This window comes from Gopherus flavomarginatus, chromosome 7 (genome assembly GCF_025201925.1).
Source record: "Gopherus flavomarginatus isolate rGopFla2 chromosome 7, rGopFla2.mat.asm, whole genome shotgun sequence".
Lineage (NCBI taxonomy): Eukaryota > Metazoa > Chordata > Testudines > Testudinidae > Gopherus > Gopherus flavomarginatus.
The window spans coordinates 67,427,745-67,444,136 of NC_066623.1; positions in this window are offsets into that span (position 1 = coordinate 67,427,745).

The window sequence follows — 16,392 nt, forward strand, 5'->3', positions numbered from 1 at the left end:
TCAATCCTGAATATAGTACCAACTTAATGGGCCATAGCTTTTCAGGGCGGGGCGGAACTAATGGTGCAAGGATGTGTTCCTTTAAAGGCATCATATTTTAATCTAAGATTCCCTACCAGTGCTGGAAGTTAATCAGATGATGTAGTTAGTGGAGTAACCCTCTGGGTCTCAAATAATAAGAGTGTGAGCACTGCGTGTGCTGGGATGTACTGCTACAAGACACCACAGATGGAGTGATAGGGAAGAGTGTGGGAGGGAAACAGCTTGTGGGGCTGGAACATAATTATTTATGGAATATTGCTCAGGAAATATCATTACCTATTCTGATCTTTCAAGTTTGTAAAATGGTGTCTGGTACATGTGTGGTAGGAATGGTTAGATGAATGCGATTTGTGGGGGATTATATTTTCTTTCCTCTGAAAACTTGTAATAAATCAATAACTGGGTGTCATTTAAAAGTAAATAGTCAGTGCTACTCAGGTCTGCAGTAACTTCAAGTTTTTTATGTATTTAAAATGGGGGATTCCATACTGTGGTACTGAATTCACTGTAGAGTCGCAAACATTGAATTTTTAAGTGTCCTTTGTGGAGGTTTTTGTGTTTAAAAGCAGTGATCTCCTCTTTTTACTATAGAATCATAATTGCTATATATTCCTTTGTAATGGAAGATTTGAAACAACAGCCCTGCCAGGGTCAGGGCCAACATCTGGATCCCTTGAGCATAACAGCCCTTGAACAGCTGAGAGAAACTACCAGCTTTCAGAATTATCCCATTTTTTTCTTGATATCAGTGAGTTTCCCCAAGTAAAGTCTTCCATGCAGTTCTAGTAATGAGCAGGGCCGGCTCTAGGCACCAGCACTCCAAGCATGTGGCACTTTTCAAGGGGTGGCATTCTGGCTCCTTATTTTATTTTATTTTATTTTATTTTATTTTATTTTTGCTTCAGGTACAAAAAGCCCGGAGCTGGCCCTGAGTTGAGGTGAGCTGCGGCAGTGGGGGCGGCAGCGAGGGCCGCAGGAAGTAACCTTGGGGGGAGTAGAGGAACCGCTCCCCCCAGCAAACATCCTCGCGACTGCTCCGCTTCTCCCCCCTCCCTGCCAGGTTTGCCTCAAAACAGCTGATTCATGTGGCAAGCCTGGGAGGGAGGGGGGAGAAGCGGAGCGGCGATGGTGCATTCAGAGAAGCAGCCTGGGAGGGAGGGGTAGGAGGGGAAATGTCACATGCTCAGGGGAGGAAGCAGGGCTGGGGATTTGGGAAAGAAGTTGGAATAGGGCAGAATTGGAGGGGGGATGGGGGGGCCACAGGAAAATTTTTTTGCTTGGGGCAGCAAAAATCTTGGAGCCGTTCCTGGTAATGAGGTCCACCATTCAGTTCCTGATGCATCTGAAAAGGAGGCAGTAGTTCCTGAGGTATCCAGGCATGATTTTGCATTGCGCTGGTTTTCTGAAGTGTCCCCCTCCCCTTACTGTGAGGCATTTGATAGGGACGCTGCTGTTATTAAAACCTTAAGAAAAGGAATCCCAGACCAATTATTAGCTGTTTAGAATAAAAGTTTTTTTTCTTTGTGTCAATTAAGAACTTTCTTAGCTTTTTTTAATAGTGATTGCAGGGTTTCTCTTTGCTGAGAAATAAATATGAGAAATATATCCAATACAACCCACCCAAGTATCTTCTTGTTTAGGAGCTTTTCTTTTAAGAAAAAAAAGGTTTTAAATAATTATTTATAAAGATAGCTCCTGGGTCAAACCAATTCCATCCAAGGGCTTTATAAATTCAGCAGACAGAGTAAGGGTCACTTATTTCTTTGTTTCTTGAGAAATCATGCTCTGGCTGGCCAAGAATCGGAACCCACTCCCTGTCCTAAGAAGGGATTCCACTTTAGCATTGAGTTGTTGTAGTGATTCTATAATTAAGGGTGCAGAAGCCTTCTCACTTTTGGAATCTAAGATCTGAATATTTCTTGCCATAAATAAATGAGTAGTTCCCCTTAAGGATGGTTTCCTTTCTATTTGTATTTTATTTTTGTTTTATTCTCTTGCTCACTCCTTGAACATAACTTGTTGTGCATGTGTTCGCAAGAAATTAAAGGTAAATGGACGGGGTTTAGCTTTTGTTTGTTTGCCACTGTTTCTATTACAAGTGATGAAAGATTATTCCTTGACTATTGATTCCAAGCCAGCCATAAAGGCATCTTTCTAATTGTTGCAATTCTGTGGATTTAGGGCCCAGCAATACAGCACCACAGGAAAAGAATAACAGCAGCAGTCAGTTGTTTCAATCTCAAGTATTTGAGAGGCTGTGTGTATGATTAAACAATTGCTAGATATTTATCTATCTCACCTCTGAGCAACTGATCACATATATGATATAATATATAACATAATATATGCCAATATACTTGAAAAACTGCCAGCAGAGAGAGGTATGATTAGGGAGAGTTGAAACAGTGAAACCTAGCTACCAAAAAGAAAACCCTCACTTGTTGGCAGGGCTGTCTGGAAATTTGTGAGAATAATGCATAACTGGAATTTTCCATGTAGGTGGTTTTGCAGAAGTTTGGGTGGGAAGATGAAATCTTACAGTGATTTTTTTTGGGGGGGAAAGCAGAAGTTGAAGTCTCATCATATGGTGATAACACTCTTTCCATTCCATTAATGGCTCTGGAGGATGTTCAGCAGAAGCTATGAAAGGTAGACATTTGTTAAATCAGTAGGTCCACATAACTTGCATCCAAGAGTTTTAATAGAGCTGTCTAACATGTCCTGGGCCATTAATGTTGATTTTCAATAAGTCTTGGTACACTGAGAGAGTTCCAGATGATTGTAAGAAAGCTAATGTTGTGCCAATTTTTAAAAAGTATAAATGGGATGGTCCAGGTAATTATAGGCCTGTCAGCTTGGTGTTCATCCCAGGCAAAATAATGGAGGTGCTAATACAAGACTTGCTTATTAAACCTGTAAAGGAGGGTAATATATTTAATGTAAATTAACATGGCTTTATGGAAAATAGATCCTGTCAAACTAACTTGCTATGGTTTTACTTTATTATGAGATTACAAGTTTGGTTGATAAAGGTAATAGTATTGCCATAATATAATAAGACATCTACAAGGCATTTGACTTGGTACTACATGACATTTTGATTAAAAACTAGAACAATATAAAATTAACATGGCTCATGTTAAATGGATTAAAAACTGGTTAACTTATAGATCTCAAAATGTCTTTGTAAATGGGGAATCATCAATGAACTGGTATGTTTCCAGTGGGGTCCTGCAGGGATCGGTTCTTGGACCTATGCTATTTCACATTTCTATCAATGATCTGGAAGAAAACATAATATCACTGATACATTTTGCAAAAATTTGGAGTGTGTATCACAGAGTGCTAGGAGCTAGCAGATGAGCCAGCAGTCTGATCACTTAGGCATCAGTCAACTTCCCTGGAGAAGGCTGATTGGATATGTGTTAGCTAATTAGCTGATCAGGCTGGCAGTGCTGATGAATCAAGTAGCCTATCAGCTGAGCGAGTATAAGAAAGAAACAGGAAGTAAGTGGGAATGAGGGAGTATCTGGGCCCCCAGAGCCCAGTGTGTTCAGCAATCTTAAGGAAGAGTGGAACTGCGGGAAAGGGATAGAGATAGAAAGGCACTGTAAATAAATTGCTGCATCAGACTGTGTTGGTGATGGGAGTATAAATAAATCACACAAAGATGCCACTTATAGGACTGTCTGGGACATCACAGGATGGGGGTTTCATCACAGAGTAGTAAATAATGAAGAGGACAAGAAACTGATTCAGAGCAATTTGGATTACTTGGTAAACTGTGCACAAGCAAGAAATATGCATTTTAATACAGCTAAAAGTAAATGTATACATATCAGAATACAGAATGTAGGCTATTGTGATGGTGGTAATGGGGGACTTCAACTACTCAGATATATGTTGGGAAAATAACACAGCGGGGCACAGACTATTCAATAAATTATTGGACTGCATTGCAGACAACTTTTTATTTCAGAAGGTTGAAAAAGCTACTAGGGGGGAAGCTGTTCTAGATTTGATTTTAACAAATAGGGAGGAACTCATTGAGAATTTGAAAGTGGAAGGTAGCTTGGGTGAAAGTGATCATGAAATCATAGAGTTTGCAATTCTAAGAAAGGGTAGAAGGGAGTACAGCAAAATAGAGACAATGGATTTCAGAAAGGTGGATTTTGGTAAGTTCAGAGAGCTGATAGGTAAGGTCCCATGGGAATCAAGACTGAGGGGAAAAACGAATGAGGAGAGCTGGCAGTTTTTCAAAGGGACACTATTAAGGCCCCAAAAGCAAGCTATTCTGCTGGGTAGGAAAGATAGAAAATGAGAGAAAAGACCAGCTTGGCTTAACCATGAGATCTTGCATGATCTAAAAAATAAAAAGGAGTCATATCAAAAATGGAAACTAGGACAAATTACAAAGGATGAATGTAGGCAAACAACACAGGAATGCAGGGGCAAGATTAGAAAGGGAAAGGCACAAAATGAGCTCAAACTAGCTATGGGAATAAAGAGAAACAAGAAGACTTTTTATTAATACATTAGAAGTAAGAGGAAGACCAAGGACAGGGTAGGCCCACTGCTCAGTGAGGAGGGAGAAACAGTAACAGGAAACTTGGAAATGGCAGAGATGCTGAATGACTTCTTTGTTTCGGTCTTCATCGAGAAGTCTGAAGGAATGCCTAACATAGTGAATGCTAATGGGAAGGGGGTAAGTTTACAAGATAAAATAAAAAAATAACAAGTTAAAAATCTCTTAGAAAAGTTAGATGCCTGCAAGTCACCAGGGCCTGATGAAATGCATCCTAGAATACTCAAGGAGCTAACAGAGGAGGTATCTGAGCCTCTAGCTATTATCTTTGGAAAATCATGGGAGACAGGAGAGATTCCAGAAGACTGGAAAAGGGCAGACATAGTGCCCATCTATAAAAAGGGAAATAAAAACAACCCAAGAAACTACAGACCAGTTAGTTTAACTTCTGTGCCAGGAAAGATAATGGAGCAAGTAATTAAGGAAATCATCAGCAAACACTGGGAAGGTGTTAAGGTGGTAGGGAATAGTCAGCATGGATATGTAAAGAACAAATCATGTCAAACCAATCCGTTAGCTTTCTTTGATAGGATAACGAGTCTTGTGGATAAGGCAGAAGCGGTGGATGTGGTATACCTAGACTTTAGTAAGGCATTTGATATGGTATTGTGTGATATTCTTATCGATAAACTAGGCAAATACAACTTAGATGAGGCTACTATAAGGTGAGTGCATAACTGGCTGGATAACTGTACTCAGAGAGTAATTATTAATGGTTCCCAATCCTGCTGGAAAGGGTTCCACAGGGGTCTGTTTTGAGACCGGCTCTGTTCCATATCTTCATCAACAACTTAGATATTGGCATAGAAAATATGCTTATTAAGTTTGCAGATGATACCAAACTGGGAGGGATTGCAACTGCTTTGGAGGACAGGGTCAAAATTCAAAATGATCTGGACAAATTGGAGAAATGGTCTGAGGTAAACCGGATGAAGTTTAATAAAGACAAATGCAAAGTGCTCCATTTAGGAAGGAACAATCAGTTTCACACATACAGAATGGGAAGAGACTGCCTATGAAGGAGTAAGGCATAAGGGATCTAGGGGTTATAGTGGACCACAAGCTAAATATGAGTCAACAGTGTGATGCTGTTGCAAAAAAATCAAACGTGATTCTGGGATGCATTAACAGGTGTGTTGTGAGCAAGACACGAGAAGTCATTCTTCCGCTCTACTCTGCGCTGGTCGGGCCTCAGCTGGAGTATTATGTCCAGTTCTGGGCACTGCATTTCAAGAAAGATGTGGAGAAATTGGACAGGGTCCAAAGAAGAGCAACAAGAATGATTAAAGGTCTAGAGAACATGACCTATGAAGAATTGGGTTTGTTTAGTTTGGAAAAGAGAAGACCGAGAGGGGACGTGATAGCAGTTTTCAGGTATCTAAAATGGTGTCATCAAGAGGAGGGAGAAAACTTGTTCACCTTAGCCTCTAAGGATAGAACAAGAAGCAATGGTCTTAAACTGCAGCAAGGGAGGTTTAGGTTGGACATTAGGAAAAAGTTCCTAACTGTCAGGGTGCTTTAACATTGGAATAAACTGCCTAGGGAGGTTGTGGAATCTTCATCTCTGGAGATATTTAAGAATAGGTTAGATAAATGTCTATCAGGGATGGTCTAGACAATATTTGGTCCTGCCATGAGGGCAGGGGACTGGACTCGATGACCTCTCGAGGTCCCTTCCAGTCCTAGAGCCTATGAATCTATTAATCTAATCAGCTGAATATGAGTTCCCAATATGATGCTGTGGCTTGAAGAGCTAATAAGATCTTGGGATCTATAAACAGGGGAATCTTGAGTAGGAGTAGAAAGGTTATTTTATCTCTATATTTGACACTGGTGTGGCCATTCCTCTAATACTGTCTATAGATCTGGTGTCCACAATTCAAGAAGGGTGTTGATAAACTGGAGAGGGTTCAGAGAAGAGCCATGTGAATGATTAAAGGATTAGAAAACATGCCTTATGGTGCTTAACAAAGAGGCGGTTAAGTGGTGACTTCATTACAGTCTACAAGTACATACCTGGAGAACAATATGTAATCATGGACTCTGCAGTCAAGCAGAGAAAGGTAGAACATGATCCAATGGCTGGAAGTTGAAGCTGGACAAATTCAGAGTGGAAATCAGGCATCGTTTTTTGACAGTGAGGGTAATTAACCACTGGAACAATATGCCAAGGATCATACTTGATTCTCCATCACTGACATGTTTAAATCATGATTGAATGTTTTTCTAAAATATATGTTCTAGGAATTATTTTAGGGAAGTTCTCTGACCTGTGTTATACAGGAGAGCAGACTAAATTATCACAATGGTTCCCTCTGGCCTTCCAGCTGCCATTTCATGACTTAAACAGTGGCAGTTTGGCCAATGTAAACTAATCTGTGCTAGAAAAAGCTTTGAGAGTAGCATGTCAAAACGGAGCGCTAAGGAGGTCTAAATGAAGTTCTGCTTAGTTGCTTTAATTCTTGTCCACGTGAAGCAATATTCACTGTTCCCAGTGAGAAAACTTGGCAGAAGACTAAACGCCATACAACTTTATTTTTATACAGTTATTTGAAAACACAATATTACAAAGTTTTACAGACAAAGGGATAGCTCCCCGGCTATGCCAGAGCAATGCTCGGAGCGCTAAGCCAAGACTGGGGAGGGCTTGGGTGACTTTATGCCAACTTTCTGCTTCCGTGATTGTGGGGGATTCCAGCATCCCAGTCAATATCAGTGTAGATAGAGAAGGCACATTGTACTCCAGCTCCACTCCTTACCCTGGAAAAGCTGGAGCACAAGGTGGAGTTCTTGGCTACTATTTTAGGACAACTTTTAAAATATTTTTTGCAAGAATTTAAGAAAGTCAGGGACTGAATAAGAAACCAGTGATAATGGAGGTTTGTAGGAAAGATGCAAAGTTAGGAGGGAATGACTTTTAGATACTGTAACAGAATGGCAGGATCTTCCGTTGATCAAGTCTATTAGCACATGTTGAGACCCTGCTTGGAAATGATGACTGAGTGCAGTTTACTCATTAAGTTACAGTTTATTGATCCAACCTTAATAAGGAGTTAGAAGAAACTCTTTAGGCAGAAGAAACTAGGCTCAGGACAGACATTCTAAATCAGGGATTGGCAACCTTTGGCATGTGGCCCATCAGGGTAAGCACCCTGGTGGGCTGGGCTGGTTTGTTTACCTGCCGCATCCGCAGGTTCAGCTGATCGCGGCTCCCACTGGCCACAGTTCATCGCGCCAGGCCAATGGGGACTGCAGGAAGACAGCACATCCCTCGGTCCAGGCTGTGTGCCAAAGGTTGCCGATCCCTGTTCTAAAAGGAAATCCATTCACTTTGCACTGAGTATAAATAACCAAACAAGGTGCAAGTCAGTGTAGAATAAGGCCCATATTGTTTTCATTTCTCTTTATGAAAGTCTAACTATGCAATAACTGTAGTGAAGAACAGGCAAGGTTTATTATGATTCAGAATCTTTGTAAATTTCTAAAACAAACTTTGAAAAAAAAAGTAAGACTGGTTAATAGGGTTGCCAACTGTCTAATCACGCACTACTCAACACACTTGCCCCGCCCATTCCACGAAGCCACGCCCTGCCCACCCCTTCTCCAAGGCTCTAATCCCACTCACTCCATCCCCTCTCCCTCTGTTGCTCGCTCTCCCCCACTGTCACTCACTTTTACCAGGCTGGGGCATGGGACCAGGGTGTGTGTGCAGGTTCTGGACTAGGATGGGGCTGAGTGATACCGAGTGTGGGAGGGGGCTTTGGGCTGGGACAGGGGTGCAGAAGATGATGTGGGGTGCAGGCTCTGGCAGGGAGTTTGGGTGCAGGAATGGGCTCAGGACTGGGGCAGGGGGTTGGGGTATGAGAGGGGGTTTGGGGTGCAGGCTCTGACATGGGTGCAAGAGGGGGTTCAGGGCTTGGGCAGGGGTGAGATGTGTGGGCTTCAGGTGGCTCCCGGAAGTGGCTGGCATGTCCAGATCCTAGGTGCAGGGGCTGCCAGGTGGCCAAGGCTCCAGGCCAATGGGAGCTGCAGAGTCAGGTCTCAGGGCAGGACATGGTGGTAGCACACAGAGACTCCCTGGCTGCTCATGCACCCGAGAACCGGACATGCTGACTATTTCTGGGAGTCGTGCAGAGCCAGGGCAGCCACCGACGAGACTTTGGCCTATTAAAATCCCTCAGATGGCCTTTAATGGTCACCAGGAGATCAAGTACAATTCCAAGAGACTCCTACCAATCTGGGAACCCTACTGGTTAAGAAGCTGAAATTGTTACAGCAGCCTTTTAAAAAAAAATACACAAGACCCCTTCGTTCCTCTCTACTGATAAACCAAAAGAAAAAAGTGATTGATGACTTGGATACTCTGTGACTCTTAACTTCTGTAGGGATTAGGGAAAAGATATCAAGACAAATTTAATCTGCTTCTAGAACAGTGAAAGAATATTTGCATAGTAATGAAATATAAGTGCAAGGGAATATTGTTTAATTTATTGGAAAATAAGTAGTCAGATGGGACTAGAGATAGGGAATGTTGCTGTTCTGAATCTAGCTTGCTTGACATTGGTACTTACTGAGTGCATAATTGATGTTGCAGATGGCATTGTTACTGACTGAAAAACGCCACTTTATATTTACAGTGCTGAATGACTTCTATGTTCTAAAAGCGAATCTAAAAACAATTGCATATCATGCTTTCTATATTTTTTTTCAGAAGGTTAAATTTACAGAAGTAATAATTCATAAGTCTCATGTTCAGCAAAGTGCTATCCATACATGTGGATACTCTGTAGAGCCAATTATTCAGCTGATGTAATTTGACATGCCACCATTGATTTCAGCATGCTATCATCTTGGTCGTATCCCATTTCTATCTTAGTGGTCCTACTTGTAGCTCGAATTGATCAATTTTCTATTATTATGTAATATAATTTATTGACAGACCTGAAACCTTCTGCCACATAGGCTTTTGTAAGGAATATATTCTAATATATCTGTTGGGTTTTGCCTACACTGCAGAGAACAAAATAAGTGTGTTCTTCATTTGGGTTAGCAAGCTTGAGTTAGCTTTAACAGGTTAAAATAGCAGTAAAGACACACAACTTGCTTTTCAACTTGAGTTAGAAGCTCAAGTTCAACCCCAGGCTCTCCTTAAGGGTACATCTATATTGCATTGTAAACCCAGGGTCAGACTAAGGTTTGAGCCCAACCCTTCCTACCATATACACACAAATCTTTCTAACTTAGATCAGCAGCCCCTCACAACCTGGGTATTATGACCCTCCCAGGGCATGGGAAGGGGGGTCTGAGCCCAAATCCTGCTGGGCCTTGGGTCCAAACACCATCATTTTGCAGTGTGGGCAAAGCTCAAGCCTGGGTCCCCAGAATCATGTCCAAAGAGTACACCAACACTATCCCAGAATCCTACCAGGCTTGTATTTCTTGGTCCTTCAAACCCCAAAATTCCCCAGGGAACAATCCGGACTGATGAACAGCTGTGTCCTCCTCCGTTCTCCAACCTCCAACAATGGTATCCAAATGATTCCTGAGGCAACACCAACAGGATTTCAATCTGCCAAACACGCATTCAACCACCATCCCACAGCTACTGAGGGGCATAGTTAAACTAGGGATGTAAATATTGTTTAAAAAGTTAATTGTTTAAACTATTAAGACAATATAATTTAACTGGTTAACCTATTAAAGGGAGAGGGGCTGGGATGGCTCTGGCCGGCCACCGCAGGGCTGGGGCTGAGATTGGCTGGCCCGGGACTGGGTGTTAATGGTTAGGGTGGTTTAAATGGTAAGACTGATGCTTACTGGTTAACTGTTTAATATTTAACATCCCTAAGTTAAATCTTCTTTTCTGAGGCCTCTGAGTTCAGGGTATGGTTTCATGAGCAAAAGAGAGCACATGAGGTTGTTTGAATAACTGTGGAGATAGTGACTCCATTAATAACAAAGTCATTTGTTGAGAATAATGTCCCAGCTTGTCATGCACCTTTCCAGCGCATTCCATGTTAGTGTCCATGAATCTGCCTCTGTGAATGACCAGAGTGTGCAGAATGATGAAGTAGTACACTTTGTGGTTGGTGTTTCACACACTCCTTGCAGAAGGTGAGCTATGGGCATGTGACTCCCATCTATGGCTCTGGTGCAGTTTGGAAAGTCCATTCTCTCAGCAGTTATTTTAGGAACATTTTTTATGCCCTTTGAGTAAATCACAGTCATGATTGCCTCACAAATCACCACCGCCATAACCACCACAGTTGACTTGCCAACATCAAACTGATTAGGACCTATAGCTGTCTAGGGTAGACAGTTGCAAGAGGGCTATAGCAGCATGATTCTGGATGGCATGCCTGTGTGTATCCTGAGTTGACACTGGCGGATCAGAGTAAACTCAGAAAGAACCAGGAATGTCTGATTCTTCATGTGAAAATTCTGGAACAGCTGTTTAACATCCCTGGTCTGCATTATGATGTGATCCCACTGGTCTGTGGTCATGGCCCTGCTCCAGAAACACCAGTCTACATTGGAAAATCGGCGTCTTTGGCAAGAGCTAGGAGCACAGCTGGGTGGAGTCTGCCATGTCTGCATCCCTTTCCAAGAGGTGCCTCCGGTAGCTCAAACAATGCCACAGAAATGTCCACCAGCATCTCAAACATGCTTTGCCTACTTCCTGGAAAAGGAGTGAAAATGCAAGCTGGAGAAGTTGTTCCACCAGTGCTGGATCCATGTTGCTGGCTCTGGTTGTAGAGTGTACAGACCCAACATAGCTCATTTGGATGCGTTGATGGGCTAAGACAACTTACAGTCAAGCACTGTGGAATGGGCAAACAAACTTCTACACAACACACCATGAACTCAGACCTAGAGTAGCTACACCTGGTGAGGGCACTAGGAACCCTGGAAACATTGAGAAACACCCAGAAGAGCAGAAGGTCTGACTTGGCTCTGCGTACTGCGGTATGGAGGCATCAACACAGTTGTGAGACCTTGGTCCATCCATTGCAAATCTGGGTTTACTGTGCTGCGTGGATTCACAGGCACGGCTTTGCAAACACCATGTCTGCAGATGTGGGTCCATCAGACCCAGTTTTCCAGTGTAGTGTAGGCATAACATTAGGCTTTAATTCAAGCTGCTAACCCAAGTTTAAACTCAAGTTGCTATGTCTTTGCTGCTATCTGAACCCAGGTTAGCTAATTCAAATTAAGAACACTTTTTTTTTTAACAGTGTAGCTGTGCCCTTAGATGAAGAGTTACTATGATGCTGAGCTTATGAGCGTAGTAGTTCAGAACACAGCTGTGGAGTTAAAGACATGGTCATAACAACTCCAAAGGATAGTATGATGTATTTATCCTTTAACCCTTTTTTCACTTTGATATACTGTATCACATTTGATTTCACTAAACCATTCTTCTGTATAGCTTTGTTTTTTTAAGTGTACAAAAGAACAGGGCAAAGAGTGACATGTCTTGACCATACAAAGGCAATTGCTTCACTGCTTTCTCTTCATGTGTAAATCATTTGGTACATTTCTGTTACAAACATGCAGCCCAATCCTGTGAGACTCTGAGTGCCTCCTACAAGATGCTGAATGCTCTCAACTCCTTTTGCTTTCAGCTGAAGGTGTTAAATCATTTGCAATACTGCACCCATGATGAATACAAAGAAAAAGTTTATTTTTAAAAATCCCAAAACAAAGACATTATTTCTTTATGTTACAGCAGCACCTAAAAAGACTGAGGCCCCATTGTGCTATGCAATGTACATAGTGTGGTAAGAGACAGTCCTTGCCCTTACATAGCTTACATTCTGTATAGAAACAGGTTTGGAGAAAGGGTGTGATATTATTTTCCTCACTTAAAGATGGGTATTTGAGGCAAAGGGAGATTAAATGACTTGCCAACGGTCCTACAAGAAGTCTGTGGCAAAGTCAGGGAATTGAACTGAGATCTTCTGAGTCTCAGCCAAACACCTTAACCACAAGACTCCTTCCCCTCAGCCATCTTGTTAACATCATGACCACTGTAATTCATATTCCAGTACCTGATCCCAAATTCTTCCAGGGTAGTAATCATCTCCTTTACTGTAAAATTAAACCAACATATATACTGTGGGGAATGTAAAAACTCAGCAAGCATCATATTTTTTTAGGAGTTAGTAGCCTAAAAAATTAAGTAAACAACTGGTCTATGTAGTTCAACTGGATATTATTTTTTTTATTTCTGTTATTTCTCCGAAAATGTGCCGATAGTTCTGTAATAACTATTTCTGTGTTATTTATTAGATCTTTTGCATGGTGAGTCATACATGCTGAATAAAATATGTAGAAAGGTTGGCTGAATGATGCAAGTATTTCTGAAAATTTAGCTGTTCATTTTCATTTAGCTACCTGTGTTTTCGTTCTTTTAAAAAAAAATCATTCATCAGTTCTCTAGTCAAGGGAGTACAAGCCATGAGGCATGTACATTAACATGCATAAATAATTTTGAATGTATACAAAGTCATATTAAAAACATTTTCACCAAACTCTTATAATGTAAATTCCACTGAATACACTTAATTATCCTTGGCCTAACTTTCTTTTGAACTTTGGCAATTTTAGAGTTCATATTTCAACTACATTATTATCTGGTGTAAACACTGTATTGCTTCTAACACATACTCTGAGGAAATACATACTTGGGCCTGACTGATTATGGGCATTACTATAGTTTTATGTGCATGAAAATATTTTAAAATCCAAGGCTTTGGAGCGGAGCAGCTCCGGAGCAGTGGAGCTGCAGGTTTTTGCCTGGAGCTGGAGCAGAGCTGGAGCACAGCTCCAAAGCCCTGTTAAAATCAGACTGGAATGCTTAAACTTATGCCTAATGGTAAGCACATAAGTAGTCTCATCGAAAGCATGTGCTGAAGCATGTTGATGAATCAGTCTATGTGTGCATATAGGAGATTAGTTTTTTACTTATGGCATGCACAATTATTTGACTATAAACACTACCAATTTTCAAAGAACTGTGACTTACATAAAGCTCAAGAAAAACTACCAATCCTCCTAAAATATGATTCATTAATATAGCTCCACAAATTATTTGAATTTTAGATCATGCACATAAATTGCTTTCTGACTAGAACAAATACCTCATTACTCAAGCATATGCTAATCCAAGACTGTTGGTAACATGAAAAAGAATAGCTGCCAGGACTGGGAACAGAACAAACTGAAGGCAGGTTTATATCTAGAACCAATTCTGCTCTCACTGTCAAAGTTCTCGATGAGTGAGAATCAGATCAGACTAATATGTACCCTCTTTTTACCCCCATTAGCCATATAAAGTTACTGTAGAAAAGAATGACAAAGTAAATATAGATGCAGCTACTTTTATGGAGGGGAAATATGAAAGAAGGAGAGGAAGCCATTTAGATAATTCCCTATTTATTAGCAAGTCAGTGGGAGTTGAAGGCAGTCAGCACGAGAAACAGGCAAATGTTTTTGGATGAATAGCTTGACACGCAACTATATGTAAATTTGACTCAATTTATTTCAGTTAGGAAAATGTTTTTCAGGGCCAGCAAACTGTGTGTGTCTTTCCCCCTTTAGGTTTACCAGGTTGTAGCTGTGTTGGTTCCAGGATACAAGAGAAACAACGTGAGTGCGTCAATATCTTTTATTGGACCAATTTCAAGAATAAGAAGTTGATCCAATAAAGTATATTACCTCCTCTACCTTGTTTCTCTGTTCCCCTTTATAACTTTTCAGCCTAGTCATTAGGGCAATTGCCTGGAGACCCAGGTTTAAATCCCTACTCCAGAACAGGAATTTTAACTAAGTTTTCAGCCCTGCAGGATGAGCAGCTTCGCTACTAGGCTATAGGCTGTTCTGGGATGTGTTGCTTTCAATCTCTCCTGTTAAAGCTATTCCAGAAACACAGTTTGCTGGCCTGAAATACATGCTTCCAAATTTGCTGACAAATTCCAAATATTTTAAGAACCAAAACAAAACTTGTTCCCAAACTTTTTATTTTTATTTATTTTTTATTATTTGGTTTGCTAGATGAACTAAACAATGAATTATTTACGTAGCTGTACTCAACACCTTCCAGGACTAGGTCATGTCCAGAAATATGTACTAAGTCATGAGGTGGGATGCATAAGGAAAAAATATTCTATTCTGTTCTATATGTTCTTATACAAGTCTCATCACCATAATATCTGAGCACCTTCCCAAAGCATATTAAGTAATGTGACTAAAACTGCAATTTGTATTATATGTATTTTCTATGTGTTTTTATTAGAGACAGTAAGGTGGAAGATATGCACCGTGCATTTAGAGCAGAAGAGCGTGAGGTTTGTGATGGTCCTTATGTCATATAGGAGTTCATTCCTGACTCAGAACAGCCCCTGAAAAAAATCTGTCTCCCACACGAAGAGAAAGCAAACATAATCTCAACCTAAGACCAAATCTAATCCTGGTACAGTATCTCAGAAATCGAGGGAAGTGCATCAGGAATGGATCTGGAATGCATTGTGCATTTGAAAGATGGCAAGAATGGAGGGGAAGTTGTGAGCAGAAAGTGATGACAGCATTTAATACAGTGTCTCAGCTTAGTACTGTCTCTTGGAGCACATATGGTCCCCAGTCTTGCAAAGATTTACATATGCTTAACTTTGAGTATTCTCCCTGAGTAGCCCCACTGGATTTATTCATGGGCCATTTCTCCAGTCTGCCAAGCTCACTTTGCAATGTTTATGCAGTATAAAGTGAACTTAAACCAGACAGTGATTTGGGCTTGGGAATACCCCTGGTGTGCGGCAGGCATGGGGAGGTGGGGATGAGAGGAGGGTACTGGCAGTGGGATATGCACGGTCTACAACACTTGGTCCCTAGTTGCTTTAATTTCCTTTAGGAACAGTGGAGAAGTAGAGCCAGAGTGCATAAAGTTAAGCACATATATAAATCTTTGCCTGATCAGTACCATGAGATTTGTAATTCATTTTCAAGGTATATGTTTCTAAAACAAGGAAAAAATGCAGGTTATAGTGAATAAAAATTGACTATCATTTTGCAATTTTTGTAGTCTTGAATGAACAATATTGTCTGAGAGTGAATGTGGAAGGAGGCATTTTTGAATAGATTAGATGTTAACGTTATGCCCTGTTTGGATGGTGATCTAAGAAATGCAGCCTCTTGTTGCTGCTTTTCTATCAGGCTTTCTTTTTATCTTTCTTTTTGGAAATTCTGGAACAAAATTTACATTCCAATTATTTTATGTTACAACTACGTCCTTAGTGATGGACTCTCTAAAAATAAATACCTTACCTAGTGTGAAGTCATGAACAGTTTTATTTTTAACAAATAATAAAAAATCATTTTCTTAAAATATGGCATAAAATATATCTGATAAAATACAATATACATACACCTACATAAAAAAAAAGTCATAAAAGTGTGTGTTCATGCACGCATTTTTATGGGATATACAAACCTCATGCTAGTCCAGAAGGGGTTAATGAGAGCATGTGGGCTTATTCAGCACCATTCTGCTCCAGCTGCAGTAGGTGTCAGGCTTGGAGGGAGTTGCTAAAATGGAAGAACCCAGCTCAGTGAGTCACTCTCTCAGAAGAGGAGCACATCTCTGGTTCTTAGTAGGTGTAAGAAGCAGGGCTGGGAACTGAGCCAGACTGCTGGTGATTTGGGCTTCCTTAAAGGAAGGTAGACCTGAAGTGGAGCTATCCTTTAATTTCATTTGCATCACCTCATCT